Source organism: Panthera onca, chromosome D4 (assembly GCF_046562875.1).
Source record: "Panthera onca isolate mPanOnc1 chromosome D4, mPanOnc1 haplotype 2, whole genome shotgun sequence".
In the NCBI taxonomy this organism is placed as follows: domain Eukaryota; kingdom Metazoa; phylum Chordata; class Mammalia; order Carnivora; family Felidae; genus Panthera; species Panthera onca.
Genome location: NC_138351.1, coordinates 60,728,774 through 60,745,571, shown reverse-complemented (window position 1 = coordinate 60,745,571; position 16,798 = coordinate 60,728,774). Strand labels below are relative to the sequence as shown.

Below are 16,798 nucleotides of genomic sequence, written 5' to 3'. Positions count from 1 at the left end.
GAGTTGGACACTTAACCGACTGAGCCACCCAGGTGCCCTGAGAACCACTGTTAAACTGAAGCCCATATCATTGCAATAGGGAAATAAAGGTATTTTCAATGTCCTTTAAAAATACTAATTATATAGCATGTTAAAGTATGGCTTCATTTATTTACATCTTTACTGAAAGCAGTTGGTTTTTTAAGAAATAAAAACATCAGGGGTGACAGGGTGGTTCAGTTGGTTAAGCATCCAACTCTTGATTTCAGCTTAGGACATGATCTCACTGTTCAGGAGATAGAGCCTCTTATTGGGCTCTGTGCTGACAGCATGGAGCCTGCCTGGGATTCTCTCTCTTCCTCTCTCTCTGCCCCTACCCTGCTTGTGCATGTATGTATACACACACACACACACTCTCTCTCTCTCTCTCTCTCTCTCTCTCTCAAAATAAAATAAATAAAATAAAATAAAAGAAACAAAAACATCAAAGGCCTTTGCTCACAATTCTTAGCTTACTGGATTTTAAAAGTAAATATTGAGAATATCATCCTCTTTAGGAGTTAAAGTTTTTTCCCCCCCATTAAATGGTACATTTAATAAAACATAACATGGTATTCAATTAAAACCAAACACAAGTGAAATAAGTCATACAGAGAAAGACAGATACCATATATTTTCACTCTTATGTGGATCCTGAGAAACTTAACAGAAGACCATGGGGGAGGGGAAGAGGAAAAAAAAAGAGAGGGAAGGAGGCAAACCATGAGAGACTCTTAAAAACTGAGAATAAACTGAGGGTTGATAGGGGGTAGGAGGGAGGGGAAAGTGTGTGATGGGCATTGAGGAGGACACCTGTTGGGATGAGAGCTGGGTATTGTATGGAAACCAATTTGACAATAAATTTCATATTAAAAAAAAAATAAAGCTAAATGGAAAAAAAAAAGCAAAAAACCAAACATAGTTGCATATTTTAAAACTCCTGGTTATTTCTCATTTTAACTTGTTTTCAAAAATTGGCATGTGACCTCACATGATATACTAAACTTAAGTCCAAATGGATCAAAGATCTAAACGTAAGAGCTAAGACCATAAATTTTTTAGAAGAAAACAGGCATAAATCTCTGTGACTCTGGATTAGGCAATGGTTTCTTGGATATGTTACTAAAACAATAAACAACAAAAGAAAAAAGTCGATAAATTGGCTTCATCAAAATAAAAAATGTTCATGTTTCAAAGGAGACTATCAAGGATATGAAAAGACAACCCACTGGGAGAAAAGTTTTACAAGTCATCTATCTGATGAGGGTCTAGTATCCAGAATACGTAAAGATCTCTTACAACTCAAAATATAAGACAAATAAACCAATTTTAAAATGGGCAAATGATCTGAATAGACATTTCTCTAAGAGAGACACAAAAATGGCCAATACACATAAAAAAGATGCTCAACCCTATTAGCCATCAGGGAAATGCAAATGAAGCCCAGAACGAGACACTACTTCAGACCCGCCAGAATGATTATAATAAAAAAGACAGGGGCACCTGGGTGGCTCAGTCGGTTAAGCTAAGTTTCTGACTTTGGCTCAGGTCATGATCTCGCGGTTCACGAGTTTGAGTCCCACGTCAGCCTCTGTGCTGACAGGTCAGAGCCTGGAGCCTGCTTCGGATTCTGTGTCTCCCCCTCTCTGCCCCTCCCCTATTCATGCTCTCTCTCTGTCTCTTGATAATAAATGTTAAAAAAATAAAATAAAAGACAGATAATCACAAGTGTTGGTGAGGATGTGGTGAGAGTGACACCCTCATGCACTGCTAGTGGGAATGCAAAATGGTGTGGCCACTTTGGAAAACAGTCTGGCAGTTTCTCAAAAGCTTACACATAGTTATCATATAGTGCAACAATCCCACTCTAGGTAAATACCCAAGAGAAATGAAAGCAGATGTCCATACAAAAACTTATAAATGAACTTCATATATTATTCAGAATAGCCAAGAAGTTGAAACAACTCAAATGCCCATCAAGTGATGAATAGATAAGCAGAATGCAGTACATCCACACGACAATACTATTTGGTGATAAAACAAAACAAAACAAAACAAAACAAAAAGTAGTACTGACATATGCCACCACATAGACGAAACCTTGAAAACATGATGCTAAGTGGAAGAAGCCAGTCACAATGGACCACAGTACCTGAATCCATTTATATGAAGTGTCCAGAATAGTCAAATCTATAGACACAGGAAGTAGATTAGTGGTTGCCTCAAGCTGGGGAGGCTGGAGAGAAATAAATAGGGAGTGAGAGCTAATGGGCATGGGTTTGTTAGGTGATGAAATTGTTCTAAAATTGATTGTGCTGATGTTTGTATAACTCTGTGAATACACTAAAAAACACCGATTTGTACATTTCAAATGGGAGAATTTTATAGCATGTGAATTATATCTCAAATAAAGCTGTTATTTATAAATGGCATACGTTATCTAGGGAAAAATTAGAAAAGTGGCTAATGCAGTAGCTAACTAAATGGTCAGGGACCACCAAGGGCAGAAGGCTCTTCGTGTGCCAGTGGTCAGCAGTGATGCTGAGACTGGCCAGGCTGGAGCTGGCAAAATTTAAAATGGAGTCCTGTTTGATGATGTGATAAGCCTCACCAGGTAAATTAGTCATTGAGAAGTTAAATGGGTAAGAAAATACTGCCTTGGATGTCTCAGGACTCTTAAAACCTAAAACTGAGTCTCAGACCCAAGCTATCCAACAGGGAAGGTAAATACTACAACCATTTTCTTGGTGGCTCTGACTAGGAGAGTTATTTTATGAACAGGTATATGTAGAGATGTATCTTTCATTCTTGTACTGCTTGTTCATTCAATAAATATCTGTGGGTATTATGTATCCAGGTTGCTAACAGGCAGGGACAGGACCCCGCAAAGAGATATCTAGTTTGGAGCAACTGGGGAGGGGGCAGGTAGATGGGGGAGGTGAATTGAGAGGAAAGTCTCAACTCCTGCATGTATGGAAAACTCTGCATTGCTTTGGTTTTCAAGTTAATCAAGATCCTAAAAGGAGGTCTATTTCACTGAATAGCAGAGAACGTCTATCACTCGCCTCCACATTGCCTGTTAAGGTTGTATACTTCCACACTGCCCGCGGTAACTGGAACCTCTAACTTTGAAAGAATTTGTCTTGTTCTCCTCACCTTAAAGTGTGTACAGGGTTAATCTGCTGGGCAGGTCCTTCTTTGTAGTAACTTCAAAGGGAAGCATCAGTGTGGCTTCTCCAGGGCAGTGATCAATTAATTCTGAATTAGGGGAATAGGTATTTACATGCACACACCACACATGTATCTCCACTCCAAAGACAGGTTGGTTAGGGATGAGATTTTCTTTGGGAGACAACCTTGTTAGGTAGGACTCAAATCATGTCTTCATGTCCTTACAGTTGGAAATGTACTCCTATGAGGAGGGCGGCTCTCTGATCTTAGGCTAAAATTACATCTGGTAGTTGCTTGTGGGGTGATGGGGTCTGTGGCACACTATAGTGCCTCTACACTACTCAACTCCAGAGAATTATTGCCATGTAAGAATATGGGTGACACCATTATATCTGCTCATCTTTATGTGGAAGCTCTTGGTTTTTAAATATTGGCACAAAATCCAAATATTTTAAAAACAATGTTCAGGTCAAATAAAACACATCTGCAGTCCAGACCAAGTCCGTGGGCTACTGCATTTTGCCATGTCTGACCTAAGGTTCCCATCAGACTAGAATTCAGTGTAGAGAAGGTCAAGATATTCATTCATTTATTTGATAAATATTTACCTGAGTGTCTTGCCCATGTCAGGCTTTGGGCTAGAGGAAGAAAGAAGTGTGTGTGTGTGTGTGTGTGTGTGTGTGTGTGTGTGTGTGTATGTGAGTTTTAAATTTAGTGGTTTAAAATTTTTTAAAAACACATGAAAAGTTTAATATGTTTTTGGAAAAATCACAAGGGAAAAAAATTAGGCAATCTCTTTCGGTGTTTCCCTACTCTTGGGTTTTTAAATGGTGACTTCCTTCTAAATGTTGTAAAATTAAAACTCGGATGTGCAGCTTGACAGGTTAACATCTTAATTTAACTTTCACACCCACACTCTGGGGTCCAGTTGTCCACAGGACAATGGAAACTTTGCTGTATCCTTAAATGTGCTGTTAGGAGCTCTAACACCCTGCCAACAGGTGCCCGTAAGGCCACATATCAAATATCTGCACAATTATCATTGCTATAGATAGTTAGAGCTATGTCAGAAGCCATTCCAGCCAGGACCACTGTGGGCTTGTTGAGATGTGCACACATGTACAACGTGTAGGCAACACAGGCACACACCACACACACACACACCACACACACACACACACACACACACACAATGTATTGAAAGGATCGTGGATTTCTGGCAGCTCAGTGCTGCAAAGCTCTAAGAGAGACTCTGGGCCAATTCTTTCATTTCCACTGAGGACACTGAGGCACAGAAAAAGCCAGGAAGCCTGAGTTCATATACGGATGACACTGTATTAGCATACCCAAGAATCAGTATGACTATTTCCAGACTGGTGACTAATCATACATAAATTGTCCCCTAATCTGATTCTTCACGGCAACAAAAAAACAAGCAGTTTTATCACTTTTCTTAAATAAATCAGCTTGTATCTAAAGACAAGGGAATGTTAAAGGTGCCCCCACCTTTAACTCCAGCTCCAGGAGACCTGGATTCCTGTTCTGTGATTGAACCACAACACGACTCCTCAGAAGAGGACAGGTCATGTGGTACAATCTCTACTGCATACTGGGAGCAGCCGGCTGAGGGTCAGGGAGGGGAAGGGCCTAGCTTGAGGTCATATGCTGGACTGACAGCCTAAGACTCTTGACTTCCAAGCCACAGAAAATGTTCCATCCCACCTGACAGCCTTCCTCTAGGAACAGATCCCGGAAACCAGATGTGGTGCCATATGAGAACCAGTTTTCCTCTCCAAGTGTTAGAAAGCCAGAGCTCACCTCCTTATCAAACTAGTCTTGTTTTGCAGATGGAGAAACTGAGGCCCAGAAGCATGGAGTTACAGTCCTGGGGGAAGAGTGAAACCCGGGAGGCTGAACTTTGCAAAATGCCTACTGACTTCTCTCCTCCACCCCATTTTAAATGACCTAACCCTGTCCTAGATGGCCCCCCTCCCTCCCCTTCCATCACATCTGCAAGACCAACATTTTATAGGCCAGTCACCCAATTACAAGGTATCTGGCCACAGAATATCTTTTTAACTGGACTTGAAGACTTTTATTTTCCAGTTATCTCCCAGGTATGTTTCCCCTTGTATAAAATGAGGCCCTCTAGCTCCTCAGGGCCTGGATGATATAGAGCACTCTGCCTCTGCATTCCTGACCAGTGACTTCTAGATCCCACTAGAAATCATTCAGTGGGGCTTCAACAGAGCTCTCTTGTCTGGTGGGGGGGCGGGGAGGAGGACTTAACCTGAGAGTGTAGAAGGGTGCCACAACACTCATATCCCAGGCACAGAGGGGACAAGCAGGGTCCAAACCTTTAAGTGCCCCCTCCTCTTCGAACATATTCCCACCCCAACACACTCTGGGCATCTTCCCCTCTTCTCTTGCTCTCCAGAAAGATCCAGGCCTTTGGCTCCGCTGCCTTGACCTTGCTACGGGACCGGTGAAACCCAATAGTTGCTACTTCCCCCGGTTAACTTTTTAGGGCATTAGTGCTGACATTCAAAGGCACGTTTGTGGCCAAGTCCATTTGTGGTGGGGCTTATTGGTCCTAACAGCACATTTATCTCGCTCTGGTGTTCATGGCACAAGGTGGGCCAAACCTTCCCTTCCCCCATGTTCTGATCCTCCTTTTCTGCCTCACATTCAAGAAAAATCTTCCACGTTTCCTGCTGTGCTGGGCCCTGGGCATCCTGAGACAATGAATGCGTGATTCTGCTCCACCGGGGCTCACAGCTAGAGGGGAGACACATGTCCATGTGTGAGCAATTGTACTCAGCTTCTTGGAGGAGGTGGTTCCTGAGCTCAGTGAGTCCCAGTGGACCAGGCAGGAAAAAGCCAGGTGAGGAGGACAGAGGAGAGGGTCTTACAGGGGACAGAAAGCACATTACAGACGAGGGTGTGGCGGGACGAGGGGGCGTGGCCTGCTAGGGGAAGGAGTCTGGGTGAGTCTGAAGCTGTAGCATTCTGAAGTGTCTGCATCCTGTGCAGACCATCCTCCATCAACTGTCATGCCTCCAAGTGGGACCATCAGAGCTGCCTCCTGGCTGGCTTCCCTGCCTCACGCCTCTCCCTCTCCTTTCCCCTCCCGCCAGCCAGACAGACCCCCCCAACATCAACGTCTGTGTCATTCCTCAGTACTCTCACAACTGCTCAGTGTCTCCACTAACCTCCAGAATCACCAACAAATTCATCAGCCAGGTACAGAGAACTTCTCATGATTTGACCCCAACACACTCCTGTCCTCAAGTGTTCCCTGTTCCAGCCTCTCTGGGCTGCTCCACATTCCACGGCCGCGCCCTGCTCTCACATCACCATGCCTGTGCTCAGGCTGTGCCCTCTGCCTGGCATTCCCCTCCACCTACGCCTCTGAATTTGTCTTTAAAGCCCTTCCCTCGGGCACCCTGCTCGGCCTTTGCAGTGCTCCCCACATCGATCCGGTAATTCTCTGCCCAAACTCTCCTAGGCTTCCTGCCAGTGCTTATGCAATGCTCATCGTATTCTGTCTTGGAGCACATCTATGCTGGATCTCTCCCTGGGGAGACAGAGTGCCCCTCAGGGGCCAGCTGCGATGTATATTTGTCTTCTCTGCATCCCCAACACCAAGCACTGTGCGCTAAGAAAATGTACTCTGAATAGTCCAGAGTCATACAACACTCTGCTCCAGCTCGGGAACGATGGTATCGCCCATACACCCTTCGGGTCAACATCACACCTGCTGCCCCAAGCAGGGTTGGGGGTAGGGGGATACATGAGAGGTGCCAGGGTGGGGGTGTCCAGGATGGGGTTCACCCACTGACGGGGATTTTGGGAAATGCCAAACTGCCCTTTTTGTGATGTTTTCTTTAAGGGCCTGGATTTGGTTAATTTCCTGCCAACTTTTTTTTTTTTTAATGTTTATTTATTTTTGAGAGAGACAGAGACAGAATGTGAGTGGGTTGGGACAGAGAGAGAGGGAGACACAGAATCTGAAACAGGCTCCAGGCTCTGAGCTGTCACACAGAGCCCGACGCGGGGCTCAAACTCACAAGCTGCGAGATCATGACCTGAGCTGAAGTCGGATGCTCAACCGACTGAGCCACCCAGGCGCCCCAATTTCCTGCCAACTTTTCTCACTCTGCCTCAGAGCCTTAGGCAGAGCAGGACATTAGGCCATCAAACTGGCAAACTCACAGTGACAGACTCCAAACAGTACCCGATATCATGTCTCCCCTTCTTTGGTAATAAAAGCACTCTACTCTTAGAGCTGAGCAGAAAGCCACTCAGATTAAAGACTACTTTTCCCAGGCCCCCTTGCAGGTAGGTTGATCCACAGAACTCAGCCCTGGTCCATGAGAAGGGTCTAACGGTGATTTCCAGTAACCTTCCTTAAAAGGCACTTACATAATGGCTTTTCTCCTTTCCTTTTTCTCCCCCTTCCCTCTATTCCGATGCCTTGTGTGCAGCTATCACGGCCGCCACCCCGGACCGTGAGGATGAAGACTACACCCCAGGGATGGCCAGAGACGAGCTGGATGGAATCTGGGACGCTGGGAAGTTTGGGGAGCTGAGCTCCATACCAGCCCTAAACTGCCCACTTCTGGACTTGTACTTGAGGGGTGAATAAACCACTGCTCAAGCAGTGTTACTTTGAGTCTCTTATACTCGTAGCCAAACTGCATCCTACCTGACAACCTAGGTTCTCATCCCAGGGCTGTGAGGCCACAAGAAGTGAGCTGGTGCTCTCTGGCTTTGGATCCTCCTTCTCTAAAATGAAGTTCAAAAGGCCTATTAGCGTCATACTGCAGAATAAAGGTGTGAACTCCATACAGATAGAGCTTATTGCCAGGGAGTTTTATCATCATAGGGCATAATTGTTCATTTCCATTCAACCAAACAGATACCGCATTATGGGGACACTCAGGATATCTGCATTTGATTGTGCAAGTTGTGCACTGCACAACTCCAAGGACATTACCTGCTTTCTGGTTTATGTGAACAACGTCTCCTGCAATGCACAACTTACACATCTGTACCTGGCTGCCCTACATCTGGTGGTACAATGTGGCTTCAAATTTAGGAAACCTAGATTCTAGTGGGCAAATCATATATTCAGTTTTGACAAACATTTGTCAAGCAGGTACTATGTGCCAGGTACTGGGTTAGGTGCTTTTCATATATCTAACCATATTTTTATATATTTGTACGTGTGTGTGTGTGTGTGTGTGTGTGTGTGTGTGTGTGTAAACAGAAACAAAAGCCTGTCATATGAAACAGAGCCTGAGTTGCAAACTAGGAAGCCTATAGTCCAAACAAATGCCAAAACTTGGGCTGGTTTGGTCTGTGCATTTAAATGTGGTATCAACATTTTAAAAAGACGGAACTTGCACGTAAAAATTCAGATTTCCACCATTTCTTGAAAAATTAAATGATCTGGCCATATTGGGCTTTCCCTTCCACATTGGCAACAACTGGTGGAGCTGAATGGCAAGTGCCCTTTAGTCAAACACAAAATGTCCTGTTTGCTTCTGTCCCCACTACCCCCTACTGTCACTGACACAGGTCAAGAATCAGTTACCATTCATCACTGACTGTGTTGTTACTTACCTTCCTGGAAGGTTAAGTGGCAAGTGAAAACTTTCTTCTGTCCACATCTCTTTCAAGAGTGGAAAAGTGGGGGCGCCTAGGTGGCTCAGTCAGTTAAGTGTGCGACTCTTGATTTCGGCTTAGATCATGGTCGTGCAGCTCTTGAAATTGAGTCCCACATTGGGTTCTGTGCTGATAGCACAGAGCCGGCTTGGGATTCTCTCTCCCTCTCTCTCTCTCTGCCCCTAGCCTGCTTGCTCTTTCTCTCTCAAAAATAAATAAACATTAAAAATAAGAGTGGAAAAGTAAAAGATGAACCAGGATGAAAAAGGTAAAGATGAACCATGTGCCTCAAGAAATTGGTGTATCTCCCTCCCTTCATGTATATTACCTATCTGATGTTGTGGGTGCTTGATTTGCTGCCTCTCAAGCAGGCAGTGTTCACAGAGTGGGAGAGATGGGGAAGAGACTAGAAGGCAGGGTTTAAACTTTATCTACTGTGATTTTTTTCTTTTTAAGGGTGATTTGAATAAAATAAGGTAAAATTTTTACTTTTGTTAAATGCAGATGATGGGAGCATAGGTATTGTCTGTACCTTCCTATGGGTTTTGAATGTTTCCCATTAAAAATGTCAAAAGAAAACTGCTCAGTGTCCTCAGTGTGGGGCAGGGGCAGTGCTGGGGGCTTGGTGGGAGGGAAGGGGGGGTTGGGAGAAAAGGGAGGGTTTTGAACTGAGGAGTGAAGGGCTTCAGGACCACCAGGTCTCCTAGCAAAGAAGCAGGAGAAGAGGGACCAAGGAGAGAGGAGGGCTCTTCGCAGAGGCTAGAGAGGGGTGTGGGGAGCTAGTCATGGGGCCAGAAGACAGAGCTTAGGGTGGGGACACACTGACACCTGGCCTCACTCACCCTCCCCCTGCCAGGCCCATCCTTGGTTCTGTGCATGGCCGGCAGTGTTTCTAAGGATGTGTGCCTATTTTTAGAGCAGAGATTTATTTCTTTCCATTTCAACTGTTTACTTCTGTCCTGGGCTTGCAATTCTGCTGGTTTGTGTTACAAGGGAGAACCATAGCCCTGTGGACCAAACTTGGCTGCTTCCTGCATGGCCAAGAGTGTCCTCTGGCTTACTGGGTGCCATTTGGGGCATGAGTAGGGAAGATTTTATGATTTTGTGGAGTCTGATGGAAAGTAGAGTGATGTGACAGGAAGTCCCAAGTTCTCATCCTAGGTCTGTGGCTGACTTGCTGTGTGACCTTGAATAAGACCTTTGTCCTCTTTGGGCTTCGGGGGGGTTTCGTTGTTGTTTTTTCATCATTAAACTGTCAATATTACCACTTACCTCATAGGGTTGGTATGAGGAGTCAATGAAATGCATAAAGCACCAAGTGAATGAATGACATGTGTCCGGGAGGGACGCCATAAATGTGGGTTTCTTTCCCTGCATCATGTACCTTTATGCAAGGGGCGGGGGAGGGAGGGTTAGAGGGTTTCTAAGGGTCCTTCCAGCTCTGAGATTCCGCAGTTCGAAGTTTTCTCTTTCATCATTTCTTCCTGCAGTTCACGGCCCCTTGTTCTCAGAGCTCTTGATGCATATTGTGGACTAAGAGAAAGAGGTCTGCCTGAACTTGGCCTGTAGCCTACCAGTTGTGTGATTCTGGGCATCTATTTCTCTTCGTAGGATGGTTTCTTTTTTTTTTTTTTTTAATTTTTTTTTAACGTTTATTTATTTTTTGAGACAGAGAGAGACAGAGCATGAACGGGGGAGGAGCAGAGAGAGAGGGAGACACAGAATCTGAAGCAGGCTCCAGGCTCTGAGCTGTCAGCACAGAGCCCGACGCGGGGCTCGAACTCACGGACCGCGAGATCATGACCTGAGCTGAAGTTGGCCGTTTAACTGACTGAGCCACCCAGACGCCCCATGTAGGATGGTTTCAACCCCAACCTTGAAGGACCAATCTCACAGGATCCTTGTAGCAATTTTATGAGATGATGCCCATAAAACACTTAGCACAGTGCCTGGCATGTAAAGAAGATCTCGCCTCAACAGAGAAAATAGCTATCATTACCATTATCATTACTATTATTATTTCGGGCCCTGCAGGGGGACTGTAGTTTTCCACTGTTGTTTCTGTGGCTATAACGTGCCATGGAGTCCCGATGGCTGACTTCAAAACCAACTCATAGAACTCGATTTCTTTATAAGGTTGGGATTAGCTCTACCAACTTCCCTCTTGCTAATATTTTAATCCTTTTACTGAGACACTTAAGAAAAAGTCTTCCTTTTCCCCAAAGCTTCATTATCAAGCAATATTTACAAATAAACTCTTTACCTTGATGGTATTTTTCTTTCTTTTTTTAAAGATTAGTATTGATGGAGAAACTAACACAACTTCAAAGGAAATCGTATTGGAAAAAACAACCTGCTGGTAACTCCCCCCTCTACCCCCTGGGCGGCCCCATCCCACATGTGCTCCTAGGAGGCTGTGGTTAACAGCACAGGCTAATGGCTCAGGACTGTGGGCTGGAATCCCAGCATTATCTGTGTTGCATCCTGGGCAGATTATTTCATCTCCCTGGGCCTCAGTTTCCCCATCTTTAAAATGATGCCCATGACGGATCCTCTCAGAGGAATGAAGGAGATCAGCTATGCAAAGCTCTGCCCATGGCACAACCAGGAAATGTTAGCCATCTATTGATCCCATAAGAGCTTGCACACTGGTCCTGGCACAAGTCACAGCGTGACCTGTCATTCTTGAATGTTTCTGTGTGTTGCCCATTTTCCCCACTGCCTGGTGCAAAGGCGATCTGAACCAAGGAGTTGGCTCGGCCTCAGAGCAGCATCCACTTAACTCCAGAGAGAGAGAGAAAGGGCAGATCCTCTTGGGGAATCAGTCAACAGTGGATACTTTTAGCACAAGGAGCATTCCTCTCCCGCGGGAGTCCGAGTGCAGCAATCTCATGATAAGCTCGAGTTTTTCCAGGCCGCAGAGTGAGAGATAGAAAGTTTCAGGGACTTTTTTTTTTTCTTCTTTTTTTCATGCGCACAAGCTTGGAACCCTCTGCTGCAAACAAAGCTGCCTTCCAACTCCGAGTACTCTACCCTGTCACGTGACACCGGGGCTTAACAATTGCATCACTGAAAACCTAACCCTCTGAAGCGTCAGCTGAATTCAGGTAACAAGATTGCCAGCAATAGCTCATAAAATCATAGCTGGTTAGAGCCGGAAGGGATGTCTGAAGGCACCTAGGCTGACTGCATCCCTTTCACAGATAGGGAAACTGAGCCCTGGAGAGGGAAAGCGCCTGCCTAGGTTGGGAGCAGAGCCAGGACTGAACCTGGACCGCACTGCAGGTTGCATCCAGGAAGAAAGGAGGATGGTCTGCCATACAGCACTCTCCCCAGTTACAAAACCAGAGCACATCTGTGGCTCAAACTATCTTCCTGAGACACCCATGAAGCTTCACAGGGGCTCTCAGAACCACGTCATGGCTCATCCACTGCCTAGATGTGGGACCTTAGGCGATTTACTTCACCTCTCAGTTTTCTCATCTGGAAAATGCCTGCATCACAGGATTATGATGATGGTTGGATGAATTAATATTTTCAAAGTGCCCAGAATGCTGCCTGTGCACAGAAATTGCCAGACAAGCATGTGTTAAACAGAAATGAAAACGCAAGCCATAGAGCATGCAACAGACAGGGCAGTGGACCCGGGGCCTGGTCTGGTTCTGTTGGACATGTGACCTAGAGCAACCTCCTTCCCCTCTCTCGGTCAGCTCCTGCTCTGAAAGCTGGGGACATGGACTCTCCTGGTCCCTGTGCCCCTCCCAGGTGCCTGGCTCCGAGGCCTCTCCTGGTCTGCATACCTTTGGCCTCTCCCATGCTGACCTCAGAACTCGGGCCAAGGGTGGGTGAAACCGAGCTGGAATGTTTGCACTCTCAGAAAGTAGGGAGGCCCCCTAGATCTCTTCAAAAGTCACACACTGACTTGCAAATCAGGTAACAGAGACATCTCCATGAAGGGGCCAATTGTGTGGCTGGGACAAAAAAACCCACTGGCCTCTGTTACCTCCTATCCTCTTTCTGACTTCTCTTTCCTTGTCCTTGAACTTAGAGAGAAAGGGGTCTTTGAAAATGTCCATTTTGAAACCACAATGGTATGAGAATCACAGGTCTCTGATTGCTCAACCCTCCTCCAAATCCAAATGCACATTTACTTTCCTCCTGCCAGAGTGGAAATTGTGTGAGCACCTGAAGCCTGCCTGGAATCTGAGTCTCCACGCCCTGGTCCCATGACCTAGGTAAGTTAGCTTTCTGGGTCCCGGGCTCTCCATCCTTCCAGGGGGCACCTACCTTCTTGTTGATCTTCTGGGCGGAGGGCTGGGGGAAGCTGGCTGTGTGAGAAGCACAGGGGCTCTGGGAATTTGCTGCTGAGGCCAAAGACTTTCAATTTGGGTGGGGTGACTGGCAGAACTCTTTGCCAGGTTAGAGATGAAACAGAGCTCCCAGCTGGGGCTCAAGCAGACCTTAGGGGCCACGCCCCCAGTTCTGAAAGGGCTTTTCTACCCACCCCCTCCCCTGCTCGGGTCTGATGCTTGGCTCTGACCCTTGGCATCACCTACCTGACTTGCAGACACAGCCTCATCTAACCCCATCTCCACCCGGGGGCTCAGAGCAACTCCAACAGCCAGAGAAGGCCGGAGGCAGCAGGCCTTGCAGGGCCTGTGGGAGCCTGCACTTCTCTGCCCCAGGAACAGAAACATTCTACAACACAGTGGGAAGTTGCAGAGAAGGGCAGAGCCCTTCCTTATCTTCAGAAAGGAGCTCTCCCACCACCTGCTGGGCCTTCCACCTTTCCCCCATCTCACTGGCACCTGCTCTGGTCATTGGTTCTCAGAGCTCCTGGAACCAGCAAGCTCACCAAGTCACTGCCCCTCAAAGATTCCTCAGGCCTACGGAGAAAAGTCTAAACTCTTTGGCTGGCCCTGCAATCCCCCTCCCTCCACCATTATCCAGCCTAAACCTCCTTCCAAGTTCATCTAACCCCCTACACAAACTGCACTGAGATTCTAGTTACCATCCCCAATTACCTTCTGCACACGAGACTTTGCTCATGGCTTCCAATTGGCCTAAAATTCTTTGTTCTTATTCTTGACTCAGAAAAACCCCAGGGCCCAATGCATCAATCATCTGCTCTGTGGAGCCTTCAGCCAGTAAGAACCAGTCCTTTCCCTGAGCTCCCTGTCTGGGTCCATTTAGGACATGTGTATCATGCCTGCACTCCCAGCCTGAGTGGGCTGAGCACTGAAGGGCAGAGTCCCTGCCAGGCTCCCGTGGTGGTGGCCAGCACAGGGCCTGGCAACTGACAGGTAACTAAGCCATGTTTACTGAGTTGACGAAAGTAGCTACACCCTCCTTTTGTTCTCACTTTTTAAAGCTGTTCATTCATATAATCCTATGTGACAGTGGTCTCGGATCAAATTACAACAGAATAATCTCACAGCAATAGAGCTGGAAGCTTGCTTATTCCTTGCCTAGAGCACTCGTTTCTCCCAAAGCCCAGGCTTCTGGGGAGCGGGGGTGCAGGGGAGGGAAGAGGAGACCTAAGCCTCTCGCACCAACACTTCCTCCCAGTCCCCTAGAGCAGTCTCATCAGAGGAACCGTCCGTGGCTGCACAAGGGGAAGTCATGAATAGCAAGAGAGCTCTGTCATTCTATGGGGCCTGGGACCCAGGGACCCCAGAGTAGGAATCTGGGTTTTCTAGAAATACGACATTTAATTGAATCTGGAGATAAGACGAGGTTATAAGCTCAGGGCAGCTTAGCCCTGAAGGGAACAACCAACTCCATCATTTCATGGCTGGGGGACACTGAGGCCTAGGGAAGGACAGCAACTAGCCCAAGGTCACATGGAGAGAAAGAGCCAGGGCCAGGGCTGGAACTGTGACATCTAACCTCTTGTGTTTCTCCTGCTAACCTACACTCACCCTACACTAGCTGTGATTACTTGAGGGCTAGTGAAATGGTATAGTAGTGTTCTTTTCTTTATGGATCACTGTTAAACCACAGTTGGACAATGACAGGTTTAAAAAAAAAAAGGTGTGAAACATTCCACTATTTTTTTTTTTTTAATACAGAATGTTTTACAAATGTGTGTGTCATCCTTACTCAGGGGCCACGCTAATCTTCTCTGGGTTATTCCAGTGTTAGTATATATATGTGCTGCTAAAGCAAGCACTGAAATGTTCCATTTTTTCTTGATGTTTATTTACTGAGAGAGAGAGAGAGAGAGAGAGAGAGAACACAAGCAAGGCACAGACACAGAGAGAGGGAGAGAGAATCCCAAGCAGAGTCTGGGCTGTCAGTACAGAGTCCGATGTGGGGCTCAATCTCACAAACCATGAGATCAAGACGTGAGCCGAGACCAAGAGTCAGAGGTTTAACCGACTGAGCCACCCAGGCACCCCTGAAATTTTTAGTTAAAAATATATATAAATATATGAAATGGAAAATTCAGTTAATTCAATACTATTCATCATCTACTTTCTCTGGGCTGAGCATTGACCTGGGTACTTGGGTGTAAATAGAGGACAAAGGCCCCTGTCTAGTAGGCCACCTGGGAATCCCTTTCTCTGCCCTGCTCGTGGCTTCGAGGTGGCTGGCCAAACCACAAGCTTGATCAGGGAGCCTCCTGCCGCTTGCTACTGTCATCCTGACTACAGAGGCAAATTCTGAGCATTAAACACAATCCTTACATGTGCCAAGCATGAAATGCAATGATAAAAACATATTCCACAAGTGAAAGGGGCTCTTCTAGTACTTGATTTCTCTGTTAACTCATTCCATGACACATGTTTCCTACTACCCTAACACAACCAGCTGGATAGAATGGTGGAATTGGCTTTTGCAGACTTCATTACAGGGCCATCCAGGTAGCAGTACCTTGTAGAGCTGGGGCAAGGTTCTCCAGAAGACTGTATCTGGTCTGAAACAGCGTCCAATTATATGGTGCCGTTTCTCCCCTAGCCAGGATTCACGGGTCCAGGAATCAAGGGTAGAAATGGCAGTGGCACCCCTTACTATTACCGCTGGTGACCCACTGGCAAAATTTTTTCTTCCTGTTCCTGTGACCCTGTGCTCTTCTGGCCTAGAGGCCTTAGTTCCAAAGGGAGGAATGCTTCCACCAGGAGACACAATAATGACGCCGTTGGACTGGAAGTTAAGTCTGCCCCCCTGCCACTCTGGGCTCCTCATGCCACTGAATCAATAAGTGGAGAAGGAGTTTCTGTACTGGCTGGGGTGACTGATGTTGATTAGCAGGGGGGAACTGGACTACTGCTCCACAGCGGAGGTAAGGAAGCGTTTGCCTGCAATACAGAGATTACTTAGGGCCTTCTTACTGTTACCACGTCCTGTGATTGAAGTCAATGGAAAACTACAACAACCCAATCCAAGCAAGGCCGCTAATGGTCCAGACCCTTCAGGAATGAAGGTTTGAGTCATCCAACCAGGCAGAGAATCATGCCCAACTAGGTGCTTGCTAAAGGCAGAGGGAATACAGAAGGGGGAGTGGAAGAAGGTAGTTATAAATACCAGCTACAACCATGTGACCAGTTAGAGAAACAAGAACTAAAATTGTCACGAGTGTTTCCTCCTTATTTTGCTTTGAACGTGCATGTGTTAAGCAAATACCTTTGGTTTTTTTCCCTCTCTTATTCTCTTACAGTGTAACATAAGAGGTATTGATTTTATACTGTCGTATTTTAAGTATTGTTATTTTTATACCATAGTACTTAACTTTTGGGATGTCAAGGATGGAATCACTCAAAGACTTTAGCTCCTCTTCTAGGAGGTTGTACATGGAATAATTAGTTGTATCATGTTAGGCAGAATTATGACCTTGTTACTATCTTTATAAGGAGAGAAGTACTATTTAAGGAGAGGTGTATGGAGTTGCAAAGAGTAGACTGTGATAGTTAATTTTATGTGTCAACTTGACAGGGCA

At 46.0% G+C, this 16,798-nt stretch overlaps 1 protein-coding gene and 1 non-coding gene across 2 annotated transcripts in view; both read right to left on the bottom strand.

The window, feature by feature from the left end:
* TMOD1 (tropomodulin 1) overlaps window positions 1–16,798 on the bottom strand; it is an 85,760-nt gene that overhangs the window by 47,238 nt on the left and 21,724 nt on the right. The gene's annotated exons all lie outside the window — the stretch shown is intronic.
* On the bottom strand, window positions 14,921–15,031 carry LOC132663937 (U6 spliceosomal RNA). The gene has a single exon (XR_009603328.1). It is a non-coding gene; the product is annotated as a U6 spliceosomal RNA (small nuclear RNA).